The following is a 24,925-nucleotide window of genomic DNA, read 5'->3' on the forward strand; positions in this document are numbered from 1 at the left end:
AATAATACTAATTTAACTTCCCCATTAAAATTTTGATTTCCAGGTATTGAAATAATAAAAGAAAGTAATTAAAATGTTATATTAATAAATAAGAAATTGAATAGAAAAATATATACAATATTTACAACAAATAGGTAAGCATTCCAAAATATATATTAGTTTTTTTTATTTAAAATTTTAGAATATTATCATTATCAGAAAGAAAATTCATTACTAATAATGATTTGGTTTTAAGTGTATTGCTGGTTCTGAAATGTTTTTGCCAGGTTAGTAGATTAGTAATATTCGATGCACGAGTATGCCATGAGGCTGCATAGATGCATTCAGTCAGAAGGCCCCAGAAGGCCGCAAGTACAGTGATCATTATCTGAGATGTTTAGATATTTTAAATAACAGGGAAAAGCACCATGCCCAGATAAAAACCAGATTTCGTGTTTTGATGGTATCGTCTTAAAATAATCTACTTTATTAATAATTTTATGTAATCTTCCCTTATCTGAATTGTTCCAATAATTTTGCCAAATTTGTGATAAAGAGTTCTGAAGTTGATTCTTGAGACGTGAGATCGGGAAGGGATATAAGTAATTTTTGGTGCAATTTTAATTGGAATTTTTCAACTGGTTTCATAAAATATTTTTCATTGATTGCAAGGATAGAGTATGAATTAAATGAACTTTTTTCACCACTACATTAAATTATTTTAGACAGTAAATTTTAAAGATCACATAGAAAACTGGTCCTTATCAAAACCTTCTATTTGTTTTTAAAATTTCAGCTTTAGTTTGCTGCCACTGATAAATTTATTTCGCACAAAACTCAAATGGTGAATGGCTATGCAATAAGTACCAAATAGGTATAAAGTATTACATTCGGTAATTACCACCAAGGAATTTTACCAGTACTAAGCAGTTATAATACCGATACTGTAGAATACTGCCTTACTGTAGAATACTGCCCTTCAAACGGATATATATAGCGGAGAAAATGATTGGACAGAAGTAGGTTTTGACTATCAGAAATTAGCCGTGAGCAATATCATCACACGAAGTGATGCTAAATACAGTTCATCACTATTCTGATGGGAGATAAACTACTTAATCAGTAAAGTTGTTTGAAATTCGTATTTGATTTGTGTTACTTTTTTGAATTGTGTTAGTTATTCTATATCAGTATTAAAAATTGCCTACGTGGTGCGATAGTTTTAAGTACATTTTTAGCAATTACTTTAATGAAATTTCAACTTCATTTATATCTAATATATATAATTCTCTTACGTGGCTCCCAAATTTTGGCTGTATTTCTTTTCCGCCGGTGGCAACATTTGCTTTGTTTTGCTTACGTTACTATTTTTCTTACACGGCGACAAAAAAAAGCCTCATTACAACTCTCCGAATGTCAGAGCTAGAAAATCGACCCATGATTGCCGCTAAAAATGTCACATGCCAAATCTAGCTGAGGTGGCTCAACATATAGCGCTTTTGGAAACGGAAACTGAAATAACCAGAGAGCATCAGCTGCGGCAATCTCATACTATTAATTTTGTCGAAAGCGCTTTTTTTCCAGAATTTATGTATTACGAATTTATTTGACGATTTTTGATTTATATCACGAATTATACTATAGCACATTTCTAATAGGTTTAATGAATTACATGTCCTTATTTGAATTCAAATTTATTTTAATAACTTAGTATTTACTAAAGAGATGTAATTTTTTTTAAAGTTTTTATATGGATTTGAATGATTGTTTTGAATTCTTAGAATTTTGTGCATTTGCAATGTACCTAAGTTAGTAGCGAGCAAAGCAAACCATATAAGATTGTGTAGCAATTTTTGGGGTATGGCGAGCGTTAGCGAGCAGGGGGCGCAGCCCACTAGTAAAATAAAAATAATAATAGAAAAATAACCAGAACTAGTAAAATAAAAATATAATATAACAAGAAATAATAACTTGAATATAATATAACAAGAAAAATATAATATAAAAATATAATATAACAAGAACTAGTTAAATAAAAATAATAATAGAAAAAACTTGATTAAAATCAAAAAAAGTTGAATTATTTTGATTTTTCTAGAAAAAATTAAGATTTCAATCAATCTTGTTCAAGCAGAGAGTGTTACAAATGATGTAGCAAAGGGGTTTCTTTGTCGCGAAATCCTACTATAATACAACACATATTTTTGATTATCATATTTAAAAAAAATTTATGCTATTCAAAAAAATAAATGTAAAATTAAAAAGATCATTTAAAAGTACATCACATAGTACAAAAAGATTGAAAGCGAAAGTGGTTTCACTAAACACGATTACACATTCATAACAATTCTTTCGATAGTCACCGGTGGGACAAAGATTATTTTCTTTCTGTTGTGCAGTCGAAACAGTTTTTTGGCAATAACCATTTAAATGGCTTTAAAATAGATTGCATATCACTTCGAAGTGCAAAAAAAAATTTTGGTTTGATACCAGCATTTTGTATTGCATCTGGTGCTATTGTCTTGTTAGACAAGATAAGCGTAGAAAATGAAGCTCACATTCAGTAGCCAAAATCAGTTTGCAACGAGTATGAAGGCTAGGATTTAGAAGACAAGATGGGTCTTTGAAAACAATCTGAAAGATATCTCTCTATATTTATAAAAAAAAAAAAAATGCTACTGAAGTCGTCACCGCTGTTTCTGGAAATTTTTGTTTCACAAATCGAACTCTAAAACTATTTGATTAAACATTATGAATTGTACATATTTTAAGAAAAAAATGTTTTGAAATGGTGCTGTGGTGGCTCAGAAGATAGAGCCTTGCACCATTGAACGAGGTGAACCGGGTTCAAATCCAAGCAATGGCTGGTCATTTCGAACTCTTCACCCTGTTCGCACCGACCACAGTGCTGACGTAAAATATTCTCAGTGGTAGACGCATCATGGGTTAGAGTCCCCTTGTCGTCAAGCTGACCGTGGGAGGTTTTCGTGTTTTTTTTTAAATGTAGAACAATTACGTATTAGTTCATAAATAAATCATCAACGAAGACAAATTTCTTCCAGTAATTGATCCAGGAGCTCCCTTGTCTTCTGGGTTGAGTGCAAAACTACAAGGCTACGGAGTTGAACTAACAGTGGTTGTAAACCCGAAATTGGGTTGGCTGTTCAAAAACGGTTATAAAATAATATCGAAATAATAATGATGCTTTTGTCTTTTAGGGAATTAATTCTTTTACCTTTTTAACTTAACTGTCAAAATACTCATGGGTGAAAGAGGAACAATACCAAATTTTTATTAAAATCATTCTGACAATTATAAACAAAAACTTTCAAATGCAATAAATAAAAAAAAACGTGCGTTACATTAGAAACATGCATAAGTTAAGCATTCTGTTAAATTTTTAAATTCCATAAATTTATCTATAAATCAAACCTCCTTTTCGAAAGCTTATTTCATGTAAAACACGTGGTCAATAAACTACTATAAAAATATCTATATAGTAAGGATTCTATAATTTATAATTATAATTGTGTTCTCCCTAATAACCTGTAATGTTGCGTAATTTATCCTCAGTAGTAGATGGATCATGGGTCAGAGTCCTCTTGCCGTCAGGCTAACCATGGGAGATTTCCGTGGTTTCCTCGCCATGTAACGAAATGCTGGGTAATTCCATCAAGAAGTTCTCCACGAAGGCAAAATTTCTCCCAATACTATATCCAGGAGTTCTAAATTGCAAGGCTACGGAGTTAAACATTGGTAGCCATAAACTCAAATTTGAATTTGGGTCGGCTGTTCAACGAATTCTATAAAGTAAAAAATAACCTGCAATGAGCCGTGGTGGCTCAGGGGATGCAGCGTTCGACTTCTAATGAGGTGAACTGGGTGCGAATCCCAGCGATAGCTGGTGGTTACGAATTCCGCTCCCGGCTCGCACAGACGACAGTGTCTATGTAAAATGTCCTCAGTGGTGGAAGGATAATTGGTTAGAGTTCCCTTGCTGTCAAGCTAACCATGGAGAGTTTTCGTGGTTTTCCTCTCCATGTAACACAAATGCGGGTTAGTTTCATCAAGAAGTCCTCCACTTGATCCCAATACTTGATCGAGTTCCCTTGTCTTTTGGATTACGCACCCTGTCTACGATTAGCTATTAACGAGGCATCATTAATGTAACATACAGACTGATTGATAGCTTCTTTATTCAATTGTTTTCTCTTTAAACACTTAATACACATATTTCAGAACCAGAATCAGTTAGAATACGAGCTTTCTGCTATTGCGAATATTTTATCTCTTATATCACCAATCACAGTAGATAAAATAAAACTCTTAGTGTTTTGACTTAGATTTGTGGCGACGAAAGGCTGATGACACCACTCGGGAGTGTGGGGCGATTTGAGCAGAATCGAATTCATTTTCCCTATAGTGACTTATTTACGACATTTTTAGACTCCATGTTTTTCATTTCTTTCGCGAAGGGAAATTAACTTGTGAGCTTTGCCACAAAAACAATTTTTAAATGAACAGTTTTTTACAATGGAATTTGGGGATAAACATTTTGATCTTTAACCACGTCTATTCGCTCATACACTGAAAGTCTTTTAAATGTATTACAAATATATAATGGATGTTTTTCGTTACTCAAACACATATCGCAGATCGAGTAGCCAAACCATTAAACAAAAAATAAGCACCTTTTAAGCACTCAAAATTTATTTTTAAACTCTATATACATTAACATAATGCAAAGTAATTTTCAGGGCCGGGATAGCCTGGTTGGTAGGACACCGGGACCAAGAGGTCGTGGGTTCGATCCTCGCCGGCCGAAGACTCCCCGTGTAGTAAATGGTGACTAATGCACTTTAAATCTGTCGAGTCTCAAAGTCCTCCATGTTCCCATAACAAATCATCCCTCTGGGGGGGATCCAGGATTTTCCTTGTCTTCTAGATTGGTTCAAAATTACAAGGCTACGGAGATGAACATTAATTGTCGCAAACCTAAAATTGGTTCGGCTGTTCAACGACGATTATAAGATAAAATAATTTTCAAAGACTTTACATGATCATGATAAAATAACTAGCTTCTGGTAAAGAACTCTTTTTCTAGATTACATTAGCCATTATAAAATGGTCAAAAGATTTTTCGGTTCGATATCAGAGGGGGAAATATGAAGCCTGAAACTGAGTATATCTTGGAAAATGCAGCAGAGTTCAATAATCTCACCGAACCCAGCTCAGTAGACGCGCATGCAGACTCACAAGTATTTCATCAATCATGTAAGATGATTGGTGCTTTCATACGCTATGGACTGAAGGTACGCCGAACTGGATTGTGGTTGAATAAATTGTGAACTCGTCGAATACAACAATGTGATTGTTGTTGTAGTTCACGTACGTCGCATAGAGCTGCACAATGGGCTACTGGCGACGGTTTGGGAAACATCCTAGTTTCTGGTAAAGAACTCTTTTTCTAGATTACAATACTGAGGAGAATCCAAAGACATGCTATCACAATTTTGATCCTCTGCAGAGGGGATGGCACCCTCGGTAGTCCGACGAACTGCACGCGAAGTCGAGCACTTTACGGCAGAACAGTTTAACGAGGACTCATACCGCACACCCTCGGTCCCTACGCAGACTGATCCAATTGGTCACCCATACGCACACTGACCGCAGCCAGTGATGCGTGACTTCGGTGATCTGCTGGGAACCGTGTCTTAACGATCAGTCCACTGCGGGACAAAACAATGTGAAAAGCCCACTATACTTGACGAAAATCGACATAAGAAAAAAATTGTATTTTTCAAACAGGAAAAATTGAGCACTTTTTAAAAACACCCAATGTAAAAAGCACCTTTAAGGGCTTTTAAAAACGAAAATCGGAAATAAGCACTTTTAAAAAACGCTACTCACCATGATATCTTAATTATTATTTTTCTAATCATTGAAAATATATTTGTTGTTATAAACCCTTAGTTCAGTTCTTTTCTCAGCTATAATTTTCCCTCAAGTTGTAAAATATAGGTCACATTCCTTTGCTAACTCAAGAGGTTAAAACTATTTTTCGGTCTGCCTAACGTTAATATATGAGGATATAATATCTCGATCTAGGGTCTGAAATAATCCATCTGACGCTATGAATTGCTTTAAAGTTTCAAATGCGTACGCTGACTTGTTTACTCATTAGAAAATATGGTTATTCGATACAAAAAATTTATATGCCGGTCCTTTTGTCGTAGTGGTATTTCAGAGATTTCGGGGAACGAATCTGTTCATATCATCATACGGAATTTTTGTTTCTTTGCTACCCTGCTAAATTTGATTTGATTTATTCACATGCATAAAATGAAAATTCAATCAAAGAACAGATAGCACAAATTCGATAAAGTTACAATCAGGGTGAGAACGGAATTCGAACCCGATAACTCTGCGCTTCAAAGTATTCGGCAGGAGGACATGTATCTTGACTAAAACGATTAGAGAAAAGGCACAGACTTAATAGGGAAGGCAACTGAGTAACTAATGTCTCGAGCGGCAAAACAGAAGGTTTCAATTTTGTGTCTAAAGTTACTAAAAGATCTCAGCTCTTTAACGGAGTGGAACCAACACCAACTACATGGAGATAATGACTTCAAGCCGGTTATACAACCGAAATCAAAATCATCACCTTCTTCGCACCACAAGCATTGAATGAAAGGTTAACCGAAGTGAACAGACAACAGCAATATATGTTATTTATCATCTTACAATTTGGGGCAATATAATTTTCAAATCTTTACTTGAATATAATGTAAAGTTAAGAACTGGAACAGTACAGGCATGATTCAACGGCTGGGGAGCGTGGTGCAAAGATAGGGCGATTACTTTCATCTGTCCGATTTAAACTGTGGTAGTGTAATGTGCGTGAATTCGAATTATGAGTGAGGATGAATCGCAGATCGTCACCATTAGAACAGTAGAGAAGCTCTAGTGTGATTTTAACAACCAGACTATTTTATTTTATATTATAACCGTCGTTAAACAGCCGACCCAATTTTTGGGTATACGACTTCTGATGTTCAACTCCGTATCCTTGTAATTTAAAATACAATCCAGAAGACAAAGGGGATTCCTAGATCAAGTATTGGGAGAAATTTTGCCTTCGTGGAGGACTTTTTGATGGAACTAACCCCATTTGCGTTACATGGAGAGGAAGACCACGAGAACCTCCCATGGTTAGCCTGACGGCAAAGGGACTCTAACCAGTGATCCGTCTACCACTGAGGATATTTCACGTCACCAATGTGGTCGGTGCAAACCGAATGCGGATTCGTATCGACCAGTCATTGGTGGGATTCAAAACCGGTTCACCTCATTGGAAGGCGAATGCTCTATCCCCTGAGCTCAACAACCAAACTGTCGTCTATTAAAATATTGTATCGTTCTATAAATTTATTTATTATCTTCACATACATATACAAGATTTTATGCTAATTTAAAAGTACGATTTATCAACCCTTGTCAATATCAAGAACAAAGAGCCCAAGCTTGATATGGGCAGATGGGTATTTAATTTACGTCGTACTAGAGCTGCACAACGGGTTATTAGCAACGGTCTGGGAAACCTCTCTAAGGATGATTTGAAGACCTATCATCACAATTTTAATCCTCTGCAGAGGGACGGCTTGCACCTGAAGTCAAGCACTTTTCGGTAGAACAGTTTCACGAGGACTGATATCGCGCACAATCGGTTCATACGCCGGCTGCTCAAAGCGGTCACCCACCCGCTTACTGACCTCAATCAGTAATACTTGACTTCGATATTCTATTGGGAACCGTGTCTTTACGATTAGTCCACTGCTGGACAAAAACTCGCGAATGATATTGCAATGATACATTCAGGATGGCTGTGCAATCCGTTACTTCCAAGTGAGAGAGCGTTTGGTGGAATGGTGAGACCACTTATCCGGGGAGGCCCCTTTTATCGTTCTGTAAAAATGTCTTATTTCCTCAGCAACTTTTGTCAGAATTTTTCCCAACCCCGAAAAGTCACCTTATCTTACCCAGCTCGCAGAAGATATATTACAAACGAATATTTTATTCATTGATACATGCATGCTTGTTCCCAATTACATGCTATACATTTAATTACGCAAGCACTGGTTCTAAGTCTTTATGAAGTAGATACGCAGGTACTTTATTTACGTCACACTAGAGCTGCACAATTGGCGACGGTCTGGGAAACATCCCTGAGGATAATTCGAAGACATGCCCTCACAATTTTGATCCTCTTTAGAATGGATGACACCCCCGCTTCGGTTGCCCGACGACCTGCATGCGAAGTCAAGCACTTTATGGTGGAACATCTTAACGAGGAGCCATGCAACACACCCTCGGTCCCTATTCAGACTAATCCAAATGGTCACCCGCCCGCTCACTGACTGCAGCCAGTGATGCTTGAGTTCGGTTATCTGCTAGGAACTATGCCTCAACGATCAGTCCACTGCGGAACCTTTATCAAGTAGAAAGACAGATAGTACAATTTAAATAAGGACAGAACGAAGACACATCCTTGGTAGGACGGGATTCGAACCCGCTACCTCCACACTACAGAACTTTTGGCAGCTGATAACGCTCGGCACAGGGAGGCCCCAAAACCGCGAGTAGCATGGATCCTCTTCATCATCAATTCAATTCGATTTTGATAGACTATAATTGCCAATCGCTATCGATATTAAGGAATATAAAATACGGGGCAGGACTGGTACTAAACGAGCACTTCGTATCCCTGCTTTGTTGTTGTTTTTTTCTTATGAGTTTGTAGACTAGTGTACTCAGTCCAATTTTTGATACAGACAGGATATGATGCGTCTTTCTAAGTCTAGTATTATTTGTACAGAACTTTACAGTAAGTCTTTTTCTAATTTTCGCTACTTTTACATACACTTAAAGTTTTTCGAGATAATTGATAGTATGCTTGCAAACTTAAAAATGATTGATATACCTATTTTATTGACTTGGTTCTCTTGTAATATTTAAGAATGGTTCTTTTTCGAATATTTTGATGGGGTATTGGCTTATTTAGTATTACTTTTAAAATTATCAGTTTCGCTAAGTTAAAATTCTTTTTAGATTATTGAGTAAAAGCGACTTGAAATAAAATTGCAATTTATTGTTGAATAACAACAATGAAACTAAAGTTTTACGAAACAATAGTTTTAATGTTTTGTATATATTTTTTTCACAGGATTTAACGCGATTATTAGTTTTTAAATACTAGCACATACTTTAAATACTTTATCTAGCAGTCTGCTTTTAAAACTTTGTCATTTTTTCCCCTTCGATATTGAATTGATTTATTAAGTTTTGTGACTGTTTCAAACTTAATAGACTTCCCACTAAATTCCAAAATATTGCATATTCAAGCTTAATAATGGAGTTTAGTGCTATAAATTTTTTTCTAAATTTAGGTTGCATAAACTTTTAATTTTGTTAAACAAAGTCCTTGTGAAGCCCGAGCTTAGTTCATTTCTACCTTAGAATACTGAACTCACTATTTACCTGATAAGATGAGTTCTAGTTTTTCACCGATAATGACTTCAGTCGAGGGAAGGAAATGTGGGTGGGGGTTTTGGAATATACCATACAGTAAAAGACTTGTAAAATTTATGTATTGAAAGTCTTATTTTTATATTATACTAATTATATTATATTTAGCTTCAAAATTTTGTTTGATTGAATAAGATATGTGTGTAATCCATTACCTTTTATGTGTATGCAAAAGTTATAAATACAGTAGTTATTGCATTTACAGTATTATTTTTGTAATAAAACAATTTTAATTTATAATATATATACTATATATTAACTATAATAATATAAAGATCAAAATTAAAGAGTTAAATCTTCCATTTTTCGTCAATTTTTCTGAAATATGTCACTGTTAAGGGGTTAAGCTATAGTTTGTCTAAAGTAAGAACTTCCCTAGCCATTCGTCTGGACCCGTGACGGTGACTACTGTAACGAGGTATAACTAGTTGAAGTTTAGGTGTGGTGTCGTTGTTTAGAACAGGATTTGTCTCTGGTCGACGAGAGAAAGGGCAATCTTTTTTTTTCGGTCTATTTTGTTAGCCCTAGAGCAGGGATGAGCGCTTTTTCAACAAATCTGAAAAGCTTAGTGGGCTAAGGAAAATCTTCTTCTAAAATACAAAACTATATAAAAGTTTTAAAATATTTGAGATGAATGAAATTACGATTTAACTTTTAAAAGTTACTTATATTGAGTGTCGAAGTGAGGTGTACTTATTTTAAGGTACGAGGCTAAATGCTTGTCTGTTAGTCTACTTCTGAAATGATTCTTTTCAAAGGTTTGATAGTTAAACACTTGTTCACGCGTATAAAATGAAGCAAGCATAGTACTGATTTTCTGGCATGAGAGTTTAGATTTGGGAAACTAGTGTTTGGTAATTTGTAACTGTGGCATATTTAGAAGCAACTGTTTCAGATTGCTACATTGAAACTAAATTTATTAAAGCTGCAAATCCAGCCTCACTGTTTCACAATTTACGTTGAAAGGCAAGGTATCTAATTCTATTTTACTGAAATCTAGAAATCTTTAATATCGTTATGCAGTTCGTATGTAGTTGTGCAAATGTGACAACCTTCAGCCGGTGCAATTAAAATGAATTTTACCTACTGTACCTGGCCATATTAGACGCATTTTAAGATTCTATGTAAAATCTTGATTATAGCGTAATACGATACAGCATTATTGTTTTTACGCGACTGCAACCCGTTTGTACTCGTTTACGTTCGTGTATCAATTGGTTGAATTAGACTATAAATAACATAAATTCGACCATAGGATAAATTAGGCTACATATTATGTAAATATAGAATATTTATTCAATAAAGTCTTAGTATGTTATAATAATTAGACCAAATTATGAGACGCGCTGTAGTTTTTTAAACATGTTTTGCACGACTTTATATGCAATATTTTTATACTTAAACACACATGTGATGCGTTTTATTTAGGAGATTTTTATATATATTCCTATTTGCATTAATAATTTTTTACCGTATTGCATAACAATGGAAATCAATTTACAAACGAAGGTAAAAAAAAGTACAAACAGATTTCAGCTGCGTAAAAAAAATACAGTTGTATTAGTATCACCTGATAATTAAGATTTTACATAGAATCTCAGAGTGCGTCTAATTTGGCTAGTGACTGAAAACTAAAGATTTAGCATGTTAGCTTATGTTATGTTAGATTATTTTCATTTTATGTATAATCTATTTCATGATTTTATTCGATGTTAAGAAATGCGCGGTAACTTCCTATGAGGTTGGGGAGTTTACTGCGTACTTTAAATTTCATTCGGAGGTCAACCACAGCTAGCTACGAATATCAATATAAAATTTCGTTAGGTTCTTCTGTAATTGTCAGAAACTAATAATTTTTTCAGCACTTCTGAAGTAAACAGATTCAAAATTCGAAACGGTTAAAATCTCATTCAGACAAGAAATTTGTCGGAGAACTGTAAAATGAACTAAACTATTAAGTCTTTTATTTTTTCAATTCTTCTCGGAATTGGAGATTTTAATTTGCCTGAATATATAGCTTAGAGCTCTAGTCTTGTCGCAGCATTAGTCTAATATTATCGATTTATTAGTTATAAGTATACAATGTACAATGTTCATCAGCGAACTTAAAGTATATTACGTTAAAGTGTAAAAACATACTCCACTGTTCATGCAATACATTTTATATTTATAATGACAGGTTTCCTATTTTCTTGCAGGATCCAAGAAGCTACCTGAAAATAGATGTTTGATGCTTTACACAAAGTTGCGTATTCTAGATTAAAAAGCTCTACTCCTTACAGAAGAATGTTGATCATCATTATCCGATTTAGATTGGGTAAGGAAGTTAAAATATATTTTGATCTGATCAATGAATTGTTTAATAGAAATTTTATTCCTTGAGTCTACTGTTTAACATTTCATTGTTAGAACGTTGTATTCATTGGCTTTATAAAACCTTTTAAATTTTTGATTCATCTTTTGAAATCATATTAATTTTTTCTCACTCACAAATGAAAATGAAAATAGGCTCATAAAGACACTTGAATATTCTTAAGCTTTGAAAATTTAACTTTTTTGTCTGAATAAATTATATGATAAATTGAAAATTTAATCTGTTATTATATAAACTTTATATAAAGACATCATTTTCTGAAAATTTCTAGTTTTTGCTCTCAATTTTGTTACAATTTAAATGCATTTCCAGAACGTAGATTTGAAGATTTTTTAACGCCATCACACATGATAATAGTTTACTTTAGACTTGATTGAAACTTTGCATGTAGATTTTGTATAATGTTGGTGATGAACTAAGAGCTAGGGTGCGAGTGTGAATTTATTATTTTATCAAGCTTTAAGAATATTAAATTTTTCATTAAAAATTCAATATTATTGTGTAGTTAAGTCTCTTTTTGAAATTATAAAATAGTCAAAAACTCGGGTAATAACATTAATTTAGATATTTTGAAATTTAGGAATAAGAATTTACTGTAGAGCCGTTAGCGTGGTATGAAACATGTGTAGTTTTGAACTTATTTTGACTAATATTTTATAAATTTTTAAACTTTACATTAAATTTAATTTTAAAAGTCTTAAAAATTGCGTAAATCCTTCCACGATCAGTCTGATGGCAACGAGCTTCTAAACCATGATCCGACTGAGGATACAGAACTGTGGTCGGTTACAGCGAAGAGCAGAATTGGTATCTATCAGCCTATGCTTAGGTAGCATCATTGGAACGCTTACGCTCGGGGGGGGGGGACCACTGCTCTTCATTGGTTTTTAAGGCTACAGTGGACTACTCCCAAAATCGTGAAGATCTCTCAAATAGATTTTCTAACTTTGTCCATATTATAATTAAATGATATAAAAAGCATAATAAAATCTCGAGAATTTGTAAAACATTTGACAATATTAGTGTTACATTGCTTTTTATTAGTAAAACGTTTCTCTCAATAAAAAATTTCGCATTGAACTGAAAATTGACTAAGTTCCATTTTTTAATATTCTCTCTAAATCTAAACAATCTTTAAACTTACAGCAATGTAAAGTATTTGTGATTCATTTAGTTACTTGGTTGTATACTTCTGTTGATAAAAGCCAATTATCAACCAATAAAAGCCAATTATCTATGATCAGGAGGCTAATGAAATTTGGTCATTTCTCCAAAGCTCTAAAATAACTTTTACGAATATCTGACTGTAAATCTCTTAATTCCTTGGTTATTTAAAGTTTTTGGTAATTGAAATTTCGTTCTCATTTAAATTTCGTCTGTCTTTGTTAACACTAGATTGCCTAAGGAAGTCATTTTGACTGCTTTTAATTTCAGTTAGAAAAACAATGATGTCCATAATGACACAATTTATTAGACTTTTGTGACTTTTTGTACAACATATAACTTTTTTTTATTGTTAATATTTACTAATTACTTGTTAAACAACTGTAAATAATATAAAAAATGCTACAAATTAATTTCAAACAAATTAATTTCAAACAAATTTATTTACGCATTCCCAATCCTGTCATTTTGACTGCTTTTAGGCAATATAGGTATATACTAATTTTCCGTCTTTCTAGTGTTAATATAAATTTCTGTGATAGATATTTTAAAAGCACGCACATAGCTCAGAGGTCCTGCGAGTAGGAATTAAATGTTCGGACTGATATGAACATAGTTACAAGTTTTTAAGAATTTTGTAAAATGATCAAGTTTTTGTTAATGACTCGGGAGGTTTACTGAGATTTGCGTAGCAAATAGTTATAAAACTTCACCCAATAATATCAAACACTGCCTCTAACTAAAGTAAAATCCCTATGTTAATTTGACCATAAGAGTAAAGACATTTTGTTTTATGTTTAAAACTAGGCTTTGCATTGAGTACTTCATCGTGATATAGTCTCCTTGGGTACCATATTTTCTAAGATGTCCATCGCTGACCTAGCTGCCATGAGGATCGTAGTTTCCCAAGATGTCCATCGCTGACCTAGCTGCCATGAGCATCAGTCTGTCAAGATGTCCATCGCTGACCTAGCTGCCATGAGCATCAGTCTGTCAAGATGTCCATCGCTGACCTAGCTGCCATGAGCATCAGTCTGTCAAGATGTCCATCGCTGACCTAGCTGCCATGAGCATCAGTCTGTCAAGATGTCCATCGCTGACCTAGCTGCCATGAGCATCAGTCTGTCAAGATGTCCATCGCTGACCTAGCTGCCATGAGCATCAGTCTGTCAAGATGTCCATCGCTGACCTAGCTGCCATGAGCATCAGTCTGTCAAGATGTCCATCGCTGACCTAGCTGCCATGAGCATCAGTCTGTCAAGATGTCCATCGCTGACCTAGCTGCCATGAGCATCAGTCTGTCAAGATGTCCATCGCTGACCTAGCTGCCATGAGCATCAGTCTGTCAAGATGTCCATCGCTGACCTAGCTGCCATGAGCATCAGTCTGTCAAGATGTCCATCGCTGACCTAGCTGCCATGAGCATCAGTCTGTCAAGATGTCCATCGCTGACCTAGCTGCCATGAGCATCAGTCTGTCAAGATGTCCATCGCTGACCTAGCTGCCATGAGCATCAGTCTGTCAAGATGTCCATCGCTGACCTAGCTGCCATGAGCATCAGTCTGTCAAGATGTCCATCGCTGACCCAGCTGCCATGAGCATCAGTCTGTCAAGATGTCCATTGCTGACCCAGCTGCCATGAGCATCAGTCTGTCAAGATGTCCATTGCTGACCCAGCTGCCATGAGCATCAGTCTGTCAAGATGTCCATTGCTGACCCAGCTGCCATGAGCATCAGTCTGTCAAGATGTCCATTGCTGACCCAGCTGCCATGAGCATCAGTCTGTCAAGATGTCCATTGCTGACCCAGCTGCCATGAGCATCAGTCTGTCAAGATGTCCATTGCTGACCCAGCTGCCATGAGCATCAGTCTGTCAAGATGTCCATTGCTGACCCAGCTGCCATGAGCATCAGTCTGTCAAGATGTTCATTGCTGACCCAGCTGCCATGAGCATCAGTCTGTCAAGATGTCCATTGCTGACCTAGCTGCCATGAGCATCAGTCTGTCAAGATGTCCATTGCTGACCTAGCTGCCATGAGCATCAGTCTGTCAAGATGTCCATTGCTGACCTAGCTGCCATGAGCATCAGTCTGTCAAGATGTCCATTGCTGACCTAGCTGCCATGAGCATCAGTCTGTCAAGATGTCCATTGCTGACCTAGCTGCCATGAGCATCAGTCTGTCAAGATGTCCATTGCTGACCTAGCTGCCATGAGCATCAGTCTGTCAAGATGTCCATTGCTGACCTAGCTGCCATGAGCATCAGTCTGTCAAGATGTCCATTGCTGACCTAGCTGCCATGAGCATCAGTCTGTCAAGATGTCCATTGCTGACCTAGCTGCCATGAGCATCAGTCTGTCAAGATGTCCATTGCTGACCTAGCTGCCATGAGCATCAGTCTGTCAAGATGTCCATTGCTGACCTAGCTGCCATGAGCATCAGTCTGTCAAGATGTCCATTGCTGACCGAGCTGCCATGAGCATCAGTCTGTCAAGATGTCCATTGCTGACCGAGCTGCCATGAGCATCAGTCTGTCAAGATGTCCATTGCTGACCTAGTTGCCATGAGGATCGTAGTTTGCCAAGATGATCTACTTCAGTTGCCTAGTCGTCATGACATAACAGAAACGCTGACCGTATTTCTTCAAATGAACACGAGGTTTATTTATATATTCTCCTTGAATTATATGAAAATTCCATTTTCAATATTTTGATTATTAAAATTTAAATTTTTCTCTGATAAGAATTAAGTTCCATAAATATTTTTAATTAAATCTAAATCCATATTTTTAAATATGTGAAATTTAAGTGCACATCGTTTAAAAGTTTATTTCAAAGATTTTTCTTAAACGTAAAGAATAATTAAATTTTATTTACCTAAATATTCCTTTTTATCATATCTAGAAGTTTTTAGTCTTAAATTATTTTGAGTCATATTTACCCATTAAATATTTTAAATTAAATTCAGTCTCTAAAACATTTATGCACCTTCTCTAATGTCTATATACGTACTGAAAATTGTCTTAAAAATATTAAGACAAGCTTATTGTTATCTATTGCTCGTTATCAGCTATGACATAATATTTAAGAAAAATTAAATATTAGCGCAAAAGAACTAATTTAGATTTATTAATGTTTTTCCTCAGAACTATTGTCCAGTACACTAACTAAAATCTAAACATTGTATTATTCAAAAGGATTGTTTTGGTGTGCCAGTTTAAATTTAAATAATTAAATTCAGAGAATTGTTAAAAATTAAAATACTTTCGCTCGATTCTCAAACGAAACGTATTTAGATGGATAAAACTTTATATCGGATTTAATTTTCGTATTACAAATTTTTAAATATTCCTTTTCTGTATATTTCCACCAAATACATCATGCGTTTCTTTCATATTTTAGAATCGGTTGAAGTAAATGTGGGGGGGGGGGTAGTTAATTTCAAAATCTATTGTTAAAATACATTTAATCTGCAGTTTAAGCAAAGCTTAATTAAAAAAGATTAATAATAGACAAAATTCGTATCTCAAATGTGCAGGATATTATTAAAATAAACTAACTCTTAAACTTGTTTTAATCTTTAAAGAAAATTTCAGGGTAAAAACCGGTATTTATTAAATCAACATTTTAAAATTTCAAAACTATTTAAATTAACGGGATGTTTAGAAACCGGAAAACTAGTGCATAAAATATCACAAATTTAGTGTTACCTTAATAAAACACTCGATATGAAATTGATAGTTATCAATTGATCCCAGCTCATCAGTAAAATACTATTAAATACCAGTTTTCGCATTTAAGGTAACCCGTACTGTTCGAAATACCAATTTTATCTTACTATTCCGGATCTGTCTGTTTGTGTACTTATCACTTAAATTATTTAAAACCGTTCATGCTATAACGACTCGCTGTCTCGTCATAGTATCTCATTTTTCAAATTTTATTTTTGTCCTAATCTTAACTATAGAACATTAATTGTTTTCCATCAAAGCTAAGTTGGCACTTCTCACAATAGGTCTTATTTTCATTTACGTAACTGTATTAAGATAAATTTCACAAAACAAATTTAAATTTATAATATGTCGATCATTTATAGGCAATAACCATTCTAGGTGTTTATTCCAAATTTAAAAGAATGTGCTTTATATAAAGTTTGAGAACGAAACTATAAAAAAAAATTTATGAAAAATCAAGACTGTCTAGTAATTAAGTCGGCGTAGCGGAACGCGTTAGGTTTGCTCAAGAAATGTTCTAATTTTGCTACTCAAAAGAAAACTGGTAGCTAACACGCTTTGGCGTAACAGTAATTTTTATCTGTAGATAGAACTAATTATCGCATGCACTGAAAATGTTAGATAAGTTAGAATTTTGGTAAATAAAATATTTCAACTTTCCAGTTTATTTCTTAAGATAAACTGAAATTATATATCTAATAAGATATTTTTAATACATTAATAAATGGGTCTCTACAAAACTAGTCTTGTTTTTAATCTTATTTCTCCGCTGAGTCTTTTTGCATAACGATAATCTTTAAATGGATTTGCCTCAATTTGCTTCATTATTATGATGTGTTACTTCATTATTATTAAATATTTTTAGCTGTTTTGATGCATATTCAGTGTCAAAAGTATTTGTTCAAATAAAAATTTCAACACTGAACAATATTTATTACGGATGATTCGGCTCGTTTAGCTATTCGAAACTGCCTATGAGCATAGCACGTGATAAAAGGATATTTTAAAAATTGAAAAGAGTCTGTGACACTATCGAGAAATAGTTTTAAAAAGTAAATAAATTTAGAAAATTTTCCCCTTTTAATGTAAATATGCCTGGATGAGCAAATTTGAAGCAATTCATGTTTAAGGAATTTCGTTATGCATTCATATTCATTCATCATGCTATTTCTGGCTAACTACTAACATACGACTAACTGTAACAAATATTTTAACCATAAGCTAACATTAATTCATTGACTCGGCGGCAAAATAAGTTTAAACAATGGGGCATAGTTACGCGGTAAAAGTTATATTATTAAGAGTGTACTTAAAATTTAAAATTAAATTTTTATCAATTATCAGATAGTAAATTATTTTAATTAGAGTTATGCAGTTTCGATCATTTTCAGTTATTTTTATTAAGTCTAGTGAAAATTGCATGGAAAAAACTTTTAGAAATATTTTAGAAATACTGAAATTCAGCTTTGTTCGAATTTTGAAATTTCTAATTCGAATAAAATTTCGTAACAGGTGCATTAAAGGTACCAACAAAGTTTTAAAAACGTGCATCTATTTTAATAACTATTTACAAAGTCAGGAATTAAGAATTTGTTTTAGTTTAAAAAATAAAATTTCAACTCGGACGACATCTTAGATCTAGTGATTTGTACTAAGACTGGATGACTTATTACTTATACCAAAAAGCTAAAATTAATAAAATACAAAACACAAATTAAACTTTTAGCTTTAATTTTGAAGATCTCTTGAGCAACATAAACAATAAATGCCCTGAAACAGTCTAAGTTCGTGAATCTTTTTTAAATGAACAGTCTTGTAATTGTCCATCCTCTTACTGTAGGAAAACAATTCAGAAATGTGTAAGATTTTTGAAGAATAAAATATAAATAAACGTTTAAAATTTTATAATTATCTTTTATTAAATGTTGAATTAGTCAATATTTTATTAAAAGTGAAATAATGGTCACTTATGCGCGATTCAGGAAAGAATGTTAATTGGCAGTAAAATTTGATCTAAAATAAAAACATTTTCAAATGACGTATCGTTAAAATTTTTCCCGGATTAACTCTTTTGCAGAGTTAATATTATCACAAACCATAACATTCTCATAGTGGATGCACAGCTCCAAATGTTAAATTCCCGATCCTGACTGGCCAGGCCCTAGTTAAGTAATATTTTAGCTACGCAAAATATTACTTAACTAGGTTACTTACTAAGTTACGCAAAAAATCTGCATTTAACGCGTTGGAAGAGCGTAGCATTGCAGAATTGATTAGCGGGTGTATGAAATCGTTATACGTTTAGTGTATAAATTAATAAAACAAATCTTAGTTTAATGTGAAGTTAGTTTCGAATCGGCAAGTATTTAAGTCAAAATATCATTGAATTTTTGTTCATTGTAGTTGTCAAAACCCAAAGGTATTCGCAGACTTTAGTCAAATGTTAGTTTTTGCAGTCCAGCTAACTATCGTGGCTGAAATCCCTCTGTAATACGGGTAGACTTCGAAAACGTTCTATCTTGTGTATTAAACTAGTTTCGTTGTAAATTGTTCTCGATTAAGTATGACTCAAAATTATAGGTTAACGACGTTTTACGCGTAGAGCCTTCCATCCACATCCTGGAAAGTCCTCGGCGTGCTTTAACAGTTGTATAGCTATTAAAGGATAATGCACGCTAGGCATTACGATCTGAGGAACTTTATCTAACTATACTGGACTCTTAACTAGATATAAAGCTAATCTCTAACTAGAAAAGTGGGTACTAGACAAATTAGTTTTCAAAGTATAAATGGTACAGCTTATTTTAAAAAGGTTCGTACATAAATTAATCGTTACAGGATGCAGAATATTCCATAATCCTGATAAACAAAACTTGTTTTAATTGATAATTTCGAAAATGGGTACATAAACTTTAAGGTACTTAAAATTCCAAATAAATTATAAAACTTACTTCAAAACAAAGTTTAAATATAAGTTGGATGACAAAATTAGAACTTAAATTTAATATTGCAGCAAAAGTCTCTTCAAATCTCTTCGAAAACTTAAAACCATTTCAGTTGAGAATGTTAACTTAGTATAAATACCAGATTTATTCGACCTATCCAAATTCAAGATAATTTATTTAAATTTTAAAATATATTTTTAAGCAAGGGATTTAAATTTTTCAACATTCATATGTTTCTAATAACTAAATGATTGTTATAAACTATTATATGATATGCAGATTTGCAAATTCCAAAAAATGGTTCTTTAATCTTCAATAGTTCTTTAATCTTCAATAGTTCTTTAATCTTCAATAGTTCTTTAATCTTCAATAGTTCTTTAATCTTCATTAAAATTCATTGATTTGCGTTCTATCCTAAGCGGATCATTGTTAAAACTGGTGAGAAATGTTCTGTGCAAATATAAATTCAATAAAACTAGTGGGCTGCTCCTCCTGCTCGCTAACGCTCGCCAACCCCTGAAAATTGCTGCGCAATCTTATATGGTTTGCATCTTATATGGTTATGGTTGCTACGCAATCTTATACGCTCGCTACTAACTTAGGTACATTGCAAATCCACAAAATTCTAAGAATTCAAAACAATCATTCAAATCCATATACCACGTTTTTTTAAAAAATTACATCTTTTTAGTAAATACTAAGTCAATTAAATAATTTTGAATTCAAATAAATGACATGTAATTCGTTTAACCTATTAGAAATGTGCTGTAGTATAATTCGTGATATAAATCAAAAATCGTCAAATAAATTCGCAATATATTTTCGTGAAAAAAAAGCGCTTTCGACAAAATACTAAAATAAAGATCTTTCGACGAAGACTACTCACTTCTGCCTAGCTTAATAGTATGAGATTAACGCAGCTGAGGCTCTCTGGTTATTTCAGTTTCCGTTTTTAAAAGAGCTAAATGTTGAGCCACCTCAGCTAGATTTGGCATGAGACATTTTCAGCGGCAATCATTGGTCGATTCACCGTGTAAGAGAAATAGTAACGTAAAACAAAGCAACCGTTGCCACCGGTGGAAAAGGAATACTGCTAATATTTGGGAGCCACGTAAGAGAATTATATATATTAGATGTCATAAATGATAAGAAATCTGGGTCTTATAATTCAAAATGTTAAATCAACTTTTGGAATCACTAATAGTGTTTACCTATATTAAGTTAAATTGTCTGAAGTATAATTTCTAAGAAATTCTCATTATCTACTTTTAGATGTAGGTTCCACTTTTAACCGTTTGAGTGCTGAAGAGTTTTCTTATATATATATGCTAATAGTGCGGAATGAAATTCGTACAACTCTACTAACCAACTACTGCTAACAAACTACTAACTACTACCAACCAACTACTAACCAGCAGCAGCGTCTCAGCATTTTCGGTACAATAGCGCTTCTCCGCATTTTTGGCACACAAGCGAAGGGCGATAGCTCTTCACCTCACTCAAACGGTTAAAATAGCACCGCTTAACTCAAAGCAAACAAAGAACAGCATAGTAACCAAATTCACATGGTAATGCCATTAGAGATTCCATCATAAACATCTGATCCTTTCGGGTAAATTTTGAGATACTAAATCGAAATTGCAACTGTATATAAATGTATATAACAGTTTATAAATGTCTAGAACCAAATTTAAACCTAATAGTACGCAAATATTAAGACTTCGATTGAAACACAGCTGAATGAAGTGCAGTCAGTATTAGAGCGATATTCGATAATATAGCAGATCTGCGCTATTTGGGGATATCGATCTGCTGCATGAGTGTGCAAGTGTGAATCGGAAGTTTCGGAATGTTCTTGACGAGTGTGGATAATGACGTGGAGGTGGTAGTCGGCCGTTCTGCTTTCTCGTCATGTTTCACACTCGTCCAGCCGTTTCGGAACTTCTCGATTCACACATGTGCGCTTTTGTAGTGGATCAGTATCCTTGTGCTGTGTAGAAATCTTTAACGGCAGTCTTTCTTTAAGAACTTGAAACTAGTTATTCTTTTTTGATATGTACTCGTGCAGCTTTGACTCCAAACAGAATAAATAGGATACAACTGACTTTTCGAATGCGAGACTTCCCCGATTTCTTCAGACTCTATACCGATCGTGTTTTCAAAAATCAAACTTTATCTATTTTTGCTCAAAACGCTAAGTAGCTGTAAATCTTCAGGATTTTACTATACACCAGACTAAAAGTGAAAAAATTCGTTAGAAAAATGTAGCTAATTTTTCTTTTAAATTTACTTTTTTAACTGTGCCCTCTTTTGAAAGTTATAAATTAACAGTTTAAATTTTATGCAGCCTTATAACTTGAACTGAAAGTGAAATGTAGTGCCAATTTTAAGTAAAATTGCAGTCTAAAATCTAATCTAGTGAAAAACTCAATGCGCAAATCTGCCTTTCATATAAATTTGTTTTAATTTATATTTTGACGAATTAAATTCTTAAAATTTTTCAGAAATTAACAAGTCTCTATTACACCTGAAACTTAATCTTAAAATTAAAATCTTTTTCAAAAATTTTTGGAGAATTCTTTTTTAGATACTGTTTAAAATGACAAAATTTGAGAATTAAATTTTAATGCATACAGGTTAATTCTTTTTGTTCTGATACATATTTTTACAAGGAGAATTTTCAATAGATTATAAATATTCATGACTCTTGCATTGTGTAATTAAATATCAAAGATATATGGTATATATGATAGCTTATTGTATACTTTAAGAAATCCATGTTAATACTTCTTTTGATGTGCAAATAAAGCGCAAGTTTAATGTGAAATGTTGCTAAAAAAATTCATTATATATGTTGTTAGAGCTCCATGTAAAATAAGGAAGTTATTGTTTAAAACTAATTTGTAAATGAGACACATGTAATGCCTAGTTGCAGTTTGAAATATATGTAATTATGAAATATTTTAATAAAATTATTTGATGGACAAATTGGTTAGTTTTACTTTTGTTATACATAAGAATTTCTTTTTATTCCAGACTAAGTTTATTCAGTTTTAAATTACTATTTTACAGATTAATGATATTCAAATTTATCTTGAAATTTTATTTGAAATTTGCATTAGCGAAATATTATGATGTTACTTGGACTAGTCTCTAAATACTTTACGAATAGTTTCCAAAGCAAATGTAGATTTTATGAGAGCCGAATTTAGTTAAATGTTGAGACACTAGACAAGTATTTAGAAGAATAATAGACAGTAAAATTCTCCCTACTAACAAGAATATGTGCTTTTATCTTATATACTCTTGAGAATTGAGACCCAGATTATGTTCTTTGACGCACAATTTTTATTAAACAGAAGGGGATGATCCCCCACTTTCGTTGCGGCTCACCAACCCCTATGATTGCTTCGCAATAATTGTTATTTATTGACAGAAAACAGGTTTTATTCTAAAGTTAAAATGACTCATTTACGTATACGTACTAAAAGTAATTCCGTTTGCTTACTCTTGTGTCTCTATTTCAATGTCCAAATAGTATTATAAATAGTATTATTATAAATATTTAGATCTATTGGTGAACAGATATAATTTCTCCAAGTTATCATTTTTTAAACCAACATTTATTTGATCAAACATTTTATTGCTCAAACAAATTTGAGTTCACGACCATTATTTAATATTTTCGCTTACCAACGGGCGGATATGTTAAATACCATTTTTGCTTGTATCACATTGTGCATGAAGTTGGTCTTTAAGTTCTACATCATTTAAAGAGTCTCTAACTGTATTTATAGCAATCAATATATATTAATGTTTGTAGAAAAATAATTATAAAACTCTAAGAATATACTTTTTTAATAAACTTTATTTTAAAATGCAGTCCAGAATTTCGTTAGAATAATAAAATAAAATAATTCTTATAGTTTTAAATACGTGAATTTTGTTAAGGGTAGATTTGGGGCCATATATGCACACAGTAATCAAGCAACCTATTCTTCGTTTTTAAGCTTTTAGTAATAGGTGTACCAAGAAAAAAAATGTAAGTAACGGAATATTTTATTTACGTTACGATGTCGTAAAATAAATAAAAAAGAAGTATTTTTACAAAATATAATTTTTAAATATTGATCATGTACGGGGATCGGACCTTCTGGACTAGCAATTTAAGGCTTCATATCACTTAACCATAACGGTCGCATCTAATAATCCGACTTATAATAAGCTTATTTTAAGTAATTTCTGAGGTTTACCAATAGCATCATATTGTGCCACATTGTGGTTTTCCTAATTTCGCTATAATTATTAATAGAGTATACTATAATATAATACCTGACCGATTATGGAAAATTATAGGTTAATAAATTAAGGGAAGATATGGGGTCATATATATATATATATATACATAGTATATGAGCCACAATTTCTCCATTTTAACGCTATTGCAGGCAATTTGAAGTATATGCATGCATACTTACATATTGTCTCATTGTGGGCCTTTTTATTAGTCTATAATTATTTCCTTAAAATTTTTAGTGTAGTATGTTATAATATATCACCTGATCTAGTCTGAAAATTATAGCTTAATAATAAAGAGCAATATGGGCTTTATATACAGTATATCAGCAACAATTTCTCCATTTTAATGCCATTATACTCACTTAAAAAATACTTAAAAGTCCTCTTCGAAACCAAATTTCTCCCAATGCTAGATCCAGGAGTTGCTTTGTCTTCTAGGTTGAGCTCTAAATTTCAAATTAGGAAATTGAAGATTGGAATCCGTAAACGGCTACCAATCTTCGGATCGGCTGTTCACCAACGGCTATAAAGTAAAAAAAACAAGCAATGATCCGTGGTGGCTCAGGGAATAGAGCGTGAACCTTCCAATGAAGTGAACAGGGAGCAAATTCCGCACCCTGTTCGCACCGACCATAGTGCTGACAATAGACAGTGGTAGACGGATCATTGGTTAGAGTCCCCTTACTGTCAGGCTAACCGTGGGAGGTTTTACTCACCATGTAACGCAAATGCGAGTTGGTTTCATCAAAAAGTCCTCCACGAAGACAAATTTCTCCCAATATTTGATCGAAGAGTTCCCTTGTCTTCCGGATTAGAATCAAAATTTCAAGGCTGCGAATTGAACATT

At 33.4% G+C, this 24,925-nt stretch overlaps 1 long non-coding RNA gene across 1 annotated transcript; it reads left to right on the top strand.

The window, feature by feature from the left end:
- Positions 1-8,728: 8,728 nt before the first annotated feature.
- LOC147812539 (uncharacterized) lies at positions 8,729-16,058 on the top strand. The gene is made up of 3 exons (XR_015433261.1): positions 8,729-8,863; positions 11,763-11,881; positions 13,910-16,058. It is a non-coding gene; the product is annotated as an uncharacterized LOC147812539 (long non-coding RNA).
- The last annotated feature ends 8,867 nt before the right edge of the window (positions 16,059-24,925 follow it).

Source organism: Parasteatoda tepidariorum, chromosome 4 (genome assembly GCF_982258835.1).
Source record: "Parasteatoda tepidariorum strain Cologne lab strain chromosome 4, Ptep-v5.0, whole genome shotgun sequence".
Lineage (NCBI taxonomy): Eukaryota > Metazoa > Arthropoda > Arachnida > Araneae > Theridiidae > Parasteatoda > Parasteatoda tepidariorum.